The sequence below is a fragment of the Nycticebus coucang genome, chromosome 8, assembly GCF_027406575.1.
Source record: "Nycticebus coucang isolate mNycCou1 chromosome 8, mNycCou1.pri, whole genome shotgun sequence".
Lineage (NCBI taxonomy): Eukaryota > Metazoa > Chordata > Mammalia > Primates > Lorisidae > Nycticebus > Nycticebus coucang.
The window spans coordinates 20684908-20697110 of record NC_069787.1 but is presented as its reverse complement, the minus strand read 5'-3'; the positions used below and the strand labels follow the sequence as shown (position 1 = coordinate 20697110).

General features: G+C 35.7%; 1 non-coding gene across 1 annotated transcript; it reads right to left on the bottom strand.

The window, feature by feature from the left end:
* Positions 1–3912: 3912 nt before the first annotated feature.
* Positions 3913–4019, bottom strand: LOC128592874 (U6 spliceosomal RNA). Its single transcript, XR_008382086.1, has one exon. It is a non-coding gene; the product is annotated as a U6 spliceosomal RNA (small nuclear RNA).
* Between the last annotated feature and the right edge of the window lie 8184 nt (positions 4020–12203).

The window sequence follows — 12203 nt, the reverse complement described above, 5'->3', positions numbered from 1 at the left end:
GTAGCTTGCAGACATGAAAGAAAGAAGGAAAGCCAGGCCTGGGAAAGACCAGAGATCAATGAGGTCCAGAAAACTACCTATGAGGAACTAGTAGAAAATGGACTGTGAATAATGGGCCCTGGGGTAGCATGGGAGTGTGATTTACAAAGGGAAATAGATTATCAAGAACAGAATAAATAGTGGATACTGGACAGGCAAAAGAAAATATTTGTCCAAAACCTTTTCTTTTTCTTTAGGTGATTTCTAAGGCCTTTTCTAGTTATAAAAGTTGACAAAAGATCATGATTTGGTGTTTCATGTTTTTAAGGGCATATTTCTTTAAAGTATAACCCTGCCTTTTGTGAGATGATTTTCATAAACAAAAGAAGATGCATTTCATCTCAAAGTGGAATGAGAAAAAATTTACTGAAACACATTTTTTTTTTTTCAGAAAGAAGACTCCGTGATTGTATTTATAGTTCTATAAATAAGCATTCTGCAATCCATGACACACTTTTGGAAAAGAGCAAAGTTTAGTTCTATATCTCATTTTAAAAACATTCTTCTTGAGTTGAGATGGGCCCAGAGAGATTTATTCTCATGGATTTATAAGCTCTGAGAAACTGCAGTTTAAACACGGGCAGCCTGAAAGATGTTTAATTACTCACTTTGGTCATTGCACCAACTACATTAGTCCTCTAGTTAAAGAAAATGACAGTGCTATCAAAACTAACCTGTAAAGCTTTATTAAATCTATCTTTGGTGGTAATCCCTTTTTAGAATTCATTGTTTTTAATTAGACCTTGGGTTTGAAAGCAAGAAGGGTCAATGAAAAAAAAAAACATTTTTAATCATATCCACAGCTACTGTGCTACATCTTTACAAAATTCAATTATTTCTATTCAGTGGGGCACAAGAAACATTTGGCAACTGATTAAAATAATTCTTAAAGCAAATTAAAGCACTGTCAGAAAACAAGAAATCAGAATGTCAAAACACAAGGACATTTTATGCAAAATGTCTTCCAAGTGTTTTTGACAGATGATTTCTGCCGGCTTATTCTATTAGTTTCATTAATTTGGTCCATATCAAGCAAAAGAAAGTACTTCCATACATTTGCTTTTGAAATAAAAATCTTCAAATGAATAATATTCCCAAAGATAACCAAAGTAGCCATGTGGGGAAATTTTATGTTTTAATTTTACCCAAGCTTACTCAGCACTGTAAAAATCTATGTTGAGGTTTATAGCTGTACAGATCCCAAAATAACTGCACTTTTTTTTTGGCAGTAAAGCAACATCTATAAAATTTTAGCTACTAATAATATGTAAAATGCCATTATGAATCTCTTTCTGGGCAGGGCAAAATTTATATAAATTGTAATATATTTGATGTACATCTCAAAAGGTCGATTTATGAGCTATATAGGGCTGAGTTACGTGTTTTTAAATATATTGCTATTTTGCCTTTAGTTTAAGGGCTATTTATGTTTTGTTTATAGAAAGTTACAGATTTTTTTTTCTCTTTTAAAACTTAAGAAGAATTCAAACATACAGATTATAGAAAGACAAAACTTTAGGTTAACAGTAAAATAAGATAACCCCCAAGAAATCTGCTTTCTTTTTAATATATTTCCTGTCCCATGTTAAAATTCAAGTACTAGAGTCTTGTATCCAGGCTCATTAAGTCTTTTAAATGACTCTCTGCTTTGCTTATATATGATTGGTTGTTTCAGAGAGACAGAGGCATGACTATAACAGTTATACAACACATTTATTGAAGTATATTGAAATAAAGAGATATGAGGTAAGTTGAACTCCTTTGAATTGCTTGGCAAAGAACTATATGTATAGTCAATGTTCACAGATTTTATGCAGTTGTGTCTTAACAGAAATAGAGAAAGAATGTGAATCATGGAGTTTATAATTACACCTATTGTATTGGCGGTATACTGCTGTGGAGTCAGATCTCTTTTAAGTAATAAAACCCCCACTGTCAGCCAGGTGCAGGGGCTCATCCCTGTAATCCTAGCGCTCTGGGAAGCGGAGGTGGGAGGATTGCTTGAGCTCAAGAGCAAGAGTGAGACCCTGTCTCTACTAAAAATAAAAAACCTTAGCCAGTCGTTGTGGCAGGCACCTGTAGTCCCAGCTACTTGAGTGGCTGAGGCAGGAGAAACACTTGAGCCCCAGGAGTTTGAGGTAGCTGGGAGCTAGGCTGACAGTGAAGCACTCCAGCCTAGGCAACAGTATGAGACTGTTTCAAAAGAAAGAAAAGAAAGTCTATGATAGATAGACAAACAGGTTTTTGACTCAGGAAGTAAAGTCTCAAAAGTAGGTGGGATTTGCTTCAGAAATTCAAATGATATAATCTAGATTCATACTGTCTCATACACACACACACACACACACACAGAGAGACTCACGCACATACCTGTTCATTCTCCAATAGCTCTATTTCCAATAGAAATTTTGAAGTCATCTGACTCTACATAAATGACTTCAAAATTTCTAGGCTTACACACGTATACTAAGTAGCTCTGGTGGAAGAGAGATCATCTCTATTTCAATAGTTATAAAAAGGATCCAGAATTGAGAATCATTCCTTTAATTCACATGCTTCTCCTAAGGGTGACCATGCAGTGAACTGGGCTGGCTCCAATCATGGGTCTGTGTCTGGTCCCAGGGCTACAGATCAGTCCCTTCCTGAAAAGGAATGAAAACAGACGGATAGCTCAGTTCATAAAACATTATTAGGTTGATTTCAAGGTATAAAACTGTTAAAACAAGCAAATACAGCCAATGTCCACAACCAGTATGATGAAAAAAGTAAAAAAATAGTAAGGGAATATATATAAGATAACACCACACTGGGCTTGTGGTCGTCATTACTGTCTCTTAACTTCAACATTCATGTCTGTGAATCTTACGTCTTTTTCAACTGGAGTGTTTCAATTACCTCCATTCATCATAATTTACCTCTCAAACCACAGGAAATCAGAGTGTTCGGCTTAGACCAGCATACACAAGACAAGTCTTTGCATAAGTATGGAATGGACGTAGCTAAGTGCTGCAGGTTGAGACCAATGTGGCGCTAAATAGCCTCAAAATTCTAGAGTCCCAATGCCAACTCTGTCTACAAATACTCCGGCATGACAAATTCAATTATTCTAACCTCATCAGCATGTCACAGGCTGAACAGATTCTCCTTACTGCCAAATCAGTTATTTTTTAACTTTCTATTAAACTGTTCATGATTCTTTCCTGGAATCCTCCCCATAATGGATTCTACAAAATATTCTTTTTAAAAAATATTTTTAATTTAAATTTTGAGAAGGCGATTAATTCACATAACATTGAAAAGTGTCCCTCCCATTTTTTTCTGCTAGCTCCCTAGATGCTATTGTAGCATCTTGGAGGTTATCTTTCTAAAAATGTTGTGTGTATACAAAAAAAAATGCATACCTGTCTTAGTCTGAGATAAGTTCTGTCCTGAGCTTCATCTTTTTTATAAGACAAGCTTCATCTTTTTTGCTACACTTCAGCCATGCTGAAGCACATGGCTATTCACAGGCTTAATCTCACTATAAATCAGCATGGAAGTTTTTTCCTGCTATGTTTTTGACCTGGGCCAGTAGACCCCTCCTTAAGCAACAAGGGTTTTCCACTCCAGAGAGGTCATTGGTGTGGATAACCAATAAGCATGATTCACTTATTCACTTACAGCCAGAACTCCTGGCCTCAAGTGATCCTCCTGCCTTAGCCTCCTCAGCAGCTGGGACTACAAGTACATGCCTCTGCACTTTTAATATCTTCACAATATATCTTCTAGGATGCTGCTATCTCAGTTTTTAAAACTTTTCATTTTAAATGGATACATGTTATATAGATTCCATGCATCATAATATACAGGACCAGTTTTTGTTTGTTTGTTGTTTAAACTATGGAACGCTTCACGAAGTTGTGTGTCATCCTTGCGCAGGGGCCATGCTAATCTTCTCTGCATCGTTCCAACCTTAGTATATGTGCTGCCGAAGCGAGCACAGGACCAGTTCTTTTCTGATGAGAGTGTATTTCTGACTTTTTTGCTATTATAAGCAATGCTGTGATGAATAACACTGTGTATATACAATGCACTTTTTCTTATTGAGTTTTAAGAAGTCTGTATATTTTGGACATTAGAATCTTATCTATAAATTCTAAGTATTTGTTATCCATTTATATAATTTGCTTTGGGTTTTCCTTGGTCATGCAAAATTTATATTTATGTAGCTGAAATTACCAATTTTTGCTGTTATGACTCCTGGATTTGATATTATAATTAGAAAGGCCTTTCTCTCTCTAAGATTATCAAGAAAAAGAAAGACAAATTGCAATTCTCCTATGTTGCCTAATACTTTATGAAAATGTCACAGTAGTACTATAAATATTCTATTAGAACAGTCTCATCCCTTTGGTTCCTGCTGCCCTCATTATTAGATTCTGATGTGTGTAGGCTCACAGTGTGTGTTGTGTTGTTTCTAGAAGTTGCTCAGTAAATATTTGTTCAATGGAAATAAATTGCAAACATTGGTCTTTTCAGATCTCTGTAGGAATGTGTCTAATGCAAGTAGAACACTCTCTTGTACCTATTTAATTAACTGGCTTTCTTTATAGAATCACATTTAAATATAAATTAATACACATAGAGTTCTTTTTTAAGGATTGTGAAGGTTTTTCTAAAAAATAATCAGATAGGCACGTGGACTTACTTTCAAATGGAGGAAGTAAGTGTTCAGTTGAAAGACAGAAAAGAAGATTTTCAGATAAGACTGTGGTTCTTAATTTCAGACAATCCTAGTTCAGAATTTGATTATATATATGTTACAGCTGAGTAAAAAAAGGCCAGCTTTTATGAGATATGTAGTTTATGAAAGTATCTCTAAAACACAGTTTCCTCATCCATGTTACGGGTCTGTTGCTATAAAGAATAAAAGAGGTGGTGCATGAAAGCCACTGATTTTTTTTCATTGAAATAATATTCTAGTTGACATCATCAAGTAGACTAAACTTCTGCTATGAACCTGGATATGCACTCTGCTTTGCAAGACGACCCGACCGTGTCAGGATCATTGCTGTGCATGATGTTTGAGGCAACAGTACAATTCACTCACGTGGCCTGAGAATGAAGCCATTTCAGAGTTGAACTATTTTGTGAAGCATTACCTACCAGAAAACAGCTGCATCAGAAAAATCCCAATTGAACAGTAAGAATTTTTTCACTCTTTCAGAAAAAAAGTTAATATTGTACACGTTTATAGTCAAAATCCTGGAGAATGAAGGGGATGACTGGAATACCGCCAATTCTTTTGTTTGAATTTGATTTGCCCTTTGAAGTGTTTTGGCAGAATTTTTGTTTTCATTATCCCTCTTCCCAAACAAATGTACCTAATGGAATACTCTAAAGGAGTTATAGAAATGTTTTGCTTTATATAAACAAAGGGACTGACTCAACTTGGAGAATCGGCCTAGAAACCATTACTCCAGTGTGACTATTTAGGATTTTATCAAATTAGTTAAAATGTACAGGGTCTTCTGGTAACTTCTGGTAAAGCTCTGTGCACAGACTGGCTGCCTTACCTTGAGAGAACAAAATACAGAGAATACTATTTTCCAAGACCCTACATGGAATCCTTTAAGGAAACCCTGCCTCCCAGCTCCCTGCTCACAAAGAAAATATAACAGAATAAAACAGGAAAGCTCTGGAGTGCTGGGCCTTTCAGAATCTTCCTTTTGGTGAATATAATTAGATAGACACTGGAGAACAGGCAGTTCTTCACCTGGGAGACAGATGAATTTGAAAAGGCCAACATGTTTGTAAGCTTTTCAGAAACAGCGTATGTGGAAGAACTAGATCCACAAGGAGAAGCCATTTCTTCAATTCAGACATGACACTGACTTGACTTAACAAAACAAAAACAACTTGACTTAATCCAATCATATGAAAAAAGAAATTGAAAATGTATGGGTGTGTTTATTTAATGCATTAATGGGGAAAGGTGTATAGTTTATACTTTTTATGAAAAAATTCAGTGAGTGTATTGCTGTTTCTTTGATATATGAGTTTCTAAATAATACTTCTAGCAATTTCAGTTCAGCAGCCTTTGGAATTTGTAGAGAAAAGCCAGGAACTATGCTGTAAAATCTGAATGGCCAAATTCACTCCCCACTTTCACCTGGGTGACTAGGCTAGTTGTCAGAACTACTGGTTTGAGTGTGTGGGTTAGGTTTGGACTCTCAAGTCATAAATCTCAGCATTAGAAAGTAGCGAATAGGTTAATTCTGTTTCCAGGGCATGTCCTCTGCCCAGTTTTCACAGTATAATGTGTGTCTGTGTTTCAAAATCAGGCACAAAATCTTTAGTTTAAAACATACACAGAGGTCTTGATTATTCCAGAAATATCAGAGTCAGTCTCTGGATTTAACAGACACTGCACTGATTCTACTGGGTTCTTTCGCCTGGCTACAATAGTGGTTCTCAACCAGGGTGAGTTTGTTCCTGGCCTCGCTGGTGGACATCTGGCAACATTTAATGACATTTTAAATTATCACATCTGACATCTAGTAGGTGGAGGCCAGGGACTCTCCCCATCAGCCAAATCTCAATAGTGTCAAGGTTGAAAAACTCTGGGCTAGTTTTTAGGTTGAAGGCAAATTCAGATAAAATGTTAACCAATTTCCTTAAAGGAAAACTCAATACAGGAAAAGTAACAATGAATATAGAGAAATTTCATTTTGAGGACCCTGAGATTTGGTCAAGTCAAAACATATGTGCACAGAATTTTCACTAGATTTAATTTTAATATTCTTCTAATAAATGGATTTTGTCAAGTGAAGGAAGAATTCCACTGACCTTCTGTAGGCCAAAGGAAAACTACATAGTTGTTTGCATTGCAGTAGCTCAATTATAAATCTATAATTTTCCAACCCTTGAGAAATGCCTTTTAGCTATTTTTCTTCTTCACTAAGAAAATGTAAGATTAAAATGGTTTTTGCCTATGCAGGTGTACCTTCCCTTAAGCAAGTTCTATATATGAAAACATAAATTTATAAAGAAGATTAATCTGGGTCAAATGTCTGCTCTAGAAGAACTTGTTGCTTTATAAAAGACCGTGAAGAAAGATATCTGCAAAAATTTAAGTCATAGCACTCTTACAGATAGTTTGATAAGCTTTCTTCTTTCTTTGGGAAACATAAATATCAATTTAAAAATTAAGAAAAATAAAAGTAATTGATCAATTAGCCATGTATTAAGAACAATCTATCAATTTTCTAACAAAAATGACTTTGAGTAAATATAATGGTTAAAGTACAGGTTTTACTTAGGTATTATGTCTATTAAACAGGTCCCGAGGATATGTTTATTGTTGATGTTCTTTTTTTTTCTCTGCACAGTTATCATTCTTCTGAGAATGATATAAAAATACATAATCTTATATTAAGATAATCATTCTTATACAAAAAAAAACCTGCCAAAATTAAGCCTTTTTGTTTGTCTTATTAGTCTAACTCGTTAGGGGTATTAACCCAACCAAACAGGTTTATATATAAGGCAGTACTGTGTTATGAATATGTAAAATACCTATTGAAAATCACAAGAAAAATTAGAATAACAGCATTAAATATAACATACACAAAGTCCTGGCAATTATTTTTCAAAATCTGTGCAGAACTCATACCTTATTCATTTATTAATTAATCCATTTTATCAGTAACTACACACCTAGGTAGAATCTAGGCGATTTTAGCATTCATGATACATACTTCAGCACCTAAGAGTCCTAGGTTCTGGATGTCGTTGGGGGTTGAGGTCCCATTTCCCTAAACCCAGTTGACCCCTAGGTTGATTACTCAGCTGAGCTGGAAAGCACAGCGGGAATCAAAAGCAAATGTGAATAGAAACTGAATATACAGCAGAAGCAGCACAGGTAGCATGAATGGAAACCAAAAGGAGCCTTCCAAGTCTCAGCATTTAGAAAGAGAAATTCTGTTTGAGAAACAAAGACAGTTTAGAGCCCTTCCAAAAATAGATAGAAGTGGGTCCCTCTCATGCAGGAGAAGAGGTGACAGAGACAGAGATGCAAGGGCTGACAGAGGTGTAAATATCCTTTGTCTCTCCATTTGAAGTTGGTTGAACTCCTTCATTGGCCCCTCTGCACCTGCAGGCTTTACTACCTTTTTTTACTGGTCATTGATTGCTGTCTTTCTCTATTGGTCCTTGGTCACCTAGACTACCTCATTGGTCACTGGTGACCGAGATTACTTCATTGGTCATTGGTCACTGAGATTACCTCATACCTACACTCTTTCCCCCTTTTTTGTTGAGAGTTGCTGAGTGGTGAGTGTTCAGCAGGCCCCTTTCTTTGTGTTGCTCCTCAGTTATGTAGTTTTAAAACCAAATGGTCAAGGTCCTTTCTTTCCTAAGTTTACAGAGTGGAGGTGAAGGCAAAGAGTCAAACTTGGTCATCTCCTCAGTGAACACATAACAAAGGACAGGAGGGAGACAAAGCATAGAAGCAACAACTACCTTTGTCTAAGGAGGAGAGAGTCAGGGCAGCCTCCTGGAGATCATGTAAGAAAACAAGCTATCGGGACATATGAGAAAAAGAGAACGACAAATGAGAAGAAAACATCTCTTCAAGTGCCAATGGTAATTTGAAGTTCACTTCTTATTTTAATAAACTTAGTTGAAGAATTATGGGGGGAACATAATTCACAGTAGAATCCACAAATCAGTGTGGAATATATACAGAAATATTTTTTTAAAAAATAAACAGTACCTAAAGCTACACAACTGATAAAATCTGCAGAATAAATTTACCCATATTTTACTGACGTATCTTTAGATTGAAAATCTAGAGTCTAGATTCAAACCATAAACCCACCATCTCTCAGCTACATAGACTTGGAGACTTCACTAGTCCACTCTTAGTCTCAATTTGTCAATATTTTATTTTCTCTTTTTCTTTCTTTCTTTTTTTTTTTTTTTTCCAGAGTTTGGCCAGGGCTGGGTTTGAACCCACCACCTCTGGTATATGGGGCTGGTGCCCTACCCCTTTGAGCCAAGGTGCAACCCAATATTTTCTTTTCTTTTTTTTTTTTTTATTTTTTTTTTTGAGACAGTCTCACTCTGTCTCCCTGAGTAGAGTGCTATGGTATCATAGCTCACAGCAACCTCAAACTCTCTTGGGCTTGAGCAATCCTCTTGCCTCAGTATCTCAAGTAGCTGAGACTACAGGCATGTGCCCCTATACCTGGCTAGCTTTTTAAACTATTTTTAGTAGAGATGAGGTCTCACTTTTGCTCTGGCTGGTCTCCAACTCCTGAGCTCAAGTAATGCACCTACCCCAGCCTCCCAGAGAACAAGATTACAGGCATGAGCCACAGCTCATAGCCAGTTCTGCCATTCTTAAAATGAGCATAGTAATAACTACCTTCAAAATTTTCTTCTGAGAATCCAAGATTATTTATAATTTCTAGCACATAGCCCTATAGGTATACACAAAGTGGTAGTTTAATTTTTTCATAATTAAAAGAAATCGAGAGCACACATGAAAAACAATTTTCAAACAAAATTTACCTTTTTGAAGAGATATGATAAGTAGACATACATTATCATAAATCTTCTCTGTGAATAGTTATAAAAAATTAATTAGTTTTGTGTAAGAAACATAATTTAAAATGGCAATTTGATAAGATAGACTGGCAAACCCACAAGAATTTTGATTATTATGATATAGAAAAACATTTTAATATAAAAATGTTAAACATGCCAAAAAATTAAAGGTGAGTAGTGGTTGACGACTAAAATAATATCTACATGAAGGTATATTATATGGAAAAGAATCATTGTGTACATAAATAGTTAGGTATTAGAGTAGGCTAAATAATGGGCCCTCAAGAATGTCCCTGCCCTAATCGCTAGAACCTGTCAATATGCTAATTTGCACAGTAAAAGGGACTTTACAGATGTGATTAAGTAAAAGATCTTGAGATGGAGAGATAATGGCAGATTAGCTGGTCAACCCACTGTAATTAAGCACCAGGGTCCTTACAGGAGGTAGGGAGGAAGATCATAATTACTAGTGGGAGGGGTGATGTGGAAGTAAAAGTTTGAAGTGATAAAAGGAAGAGCCCAAAAGCCAAGGAATGCAGCAAACTGAAAAAAATCCAAGAAATGAATTTTCCCCTAAAACATAGTCTTTCAGCCTTTATTATCTCACGGCACATTTGAGCCTATAGTTAAACTTCCACAGCAACTTAAATTACATTGATCAAAAAAAAAAAATGATTTCACTTACTATGCTTTGAACTTATTTCAAAAATAATTTAATTAATGATCTTTTTTTAATTAAATCATAACTGTATACATTGATATGATCATGGGGCATCATACACTCGCTTCATAGACCATTTGACACATTTTCATCACAATGGTTAACATAGCCTTCCTGGCATTATCTCAGTTACTGTGCCAAAACATTTACATTCTACATTTACCAAGTTTCACAAATACCCCTGTAAGATGCACCGCAGGTTTTTTCAGCACACCAGTATGCCAGGCACGCTGGTTGAAAATCATTGCCCAACAAGGGATTTGAAGAGAAATTTATCTGAAGAAGACGGGCGCGCGGCCTTCAGACATATGAAAAAATGCTCATCATCTTTAATCATCAGGGAAATGCAAATCAAAACTACTTTGAGATACCATCTAACTCCAGTGAGACTAGCCTATATCACAGAATCCCAAGACCAGAGATGTTGGCGCGGATGTGGAGAAAAAGGAACACTTTTGCACTGCTGGTGGGAATGCAAATTAATACATTCCTTTTGGAGAGAGATATGGAGAATACTTAGAGATCTAAAAATAGATCTGCCATTCAATCCTGTAATCCCTCTACTGGGCATATACCCAGAAGACCAAAAAGCACATCATAACAAAGATATTTGTACCAGAATGTTTATTGCAGCCCAATTCATAATTGCTAAGTCATGGAAGAAGCCCAAGTGCCCATCGATCCATGAATGGATTAATAAATTGTGGTATATGTACACATGGAATATTATGCAGCCTTAAAGAAAGATGGAGACTTTACCTCTTTCATGTTTACCTGGATGGAGCTGGAACATATTCTTCTTAGTAAAGTATCTCAAGAATGGAAGAAAAAGTACCCAATGTACTCAGCCCTACTATGAAACTAATTTAGGGTTTTCACATGAAAGCTATAACCCAGTTATAACCTAAGAACAGGGGGAAGGGGGAAAGGGAGGGGAGGGAGGGGGGAGTTCGGTAGAGGGAAGGGGATTGGTGGGATTACACCAGCAGTGCATCTTACAAGGGTATATGTGAAACTTGGTAAACGGTCTGTGAAGGTTGTGAATGATGCCCCATGATTATATCAATGTACACAGCTACAATTTAATAAAAAATAAATAAAAAGAAAATCATTGCACAAGAGCTACAGAGGAATGCAACCTGGCTAAAACGGAGGCATGGGATTTTGACCCCCAGCACTGGAAAGTAATACACGTATGTTATTTTAAGCTATTGAGCTTGTGGTATTTTTTTGCAGCAGCAATAGAAAACTAACAGAGGTCTAAAAATATCAAGGTTTGAAGAAAACTACATAAAAGAAGAAGATGGAAAATGACTGATACTTTAAATGAATTGTACAGTCACTGAATGTGAAAAACCAAAATGTATTATATATTTATATTATATACATAGAGTCTCAAAAATGCTTACATATTTTGAGAAAGGAAAAAAACTTTTAAAATTTTGATACTCAATATATACTGATAACAAAAGACAAGTTACATGGAGCACCTCTTATATTTGCAGAAGTCAAATGTGACTTGAGTTTTACAAATTTATTTATTTATTTATTTTTATTGTTGGGGATTCATTGAGGGTACAATAAGCCAGGTTACACTGATTGCAATTGTTATGTAAAGTCCCTCTTGCAATCATGTCTTGCCCCCATACAAATTTGACAGTTTTTTCCTTTCTTAAAATGCATATGCAATTTTGGCATCCTCTGTATATTATTGTAAAAGTAATGCAAAACTGTATGTCTATGTCTGGAACTACTGCATAATTTTCAAAAACCATTAAATTCATTTTATAGAAATATGAAATGAGACTAGGGCAAAGTGTATTCCAATACTCTGAGGCATTTGGAGAATCAT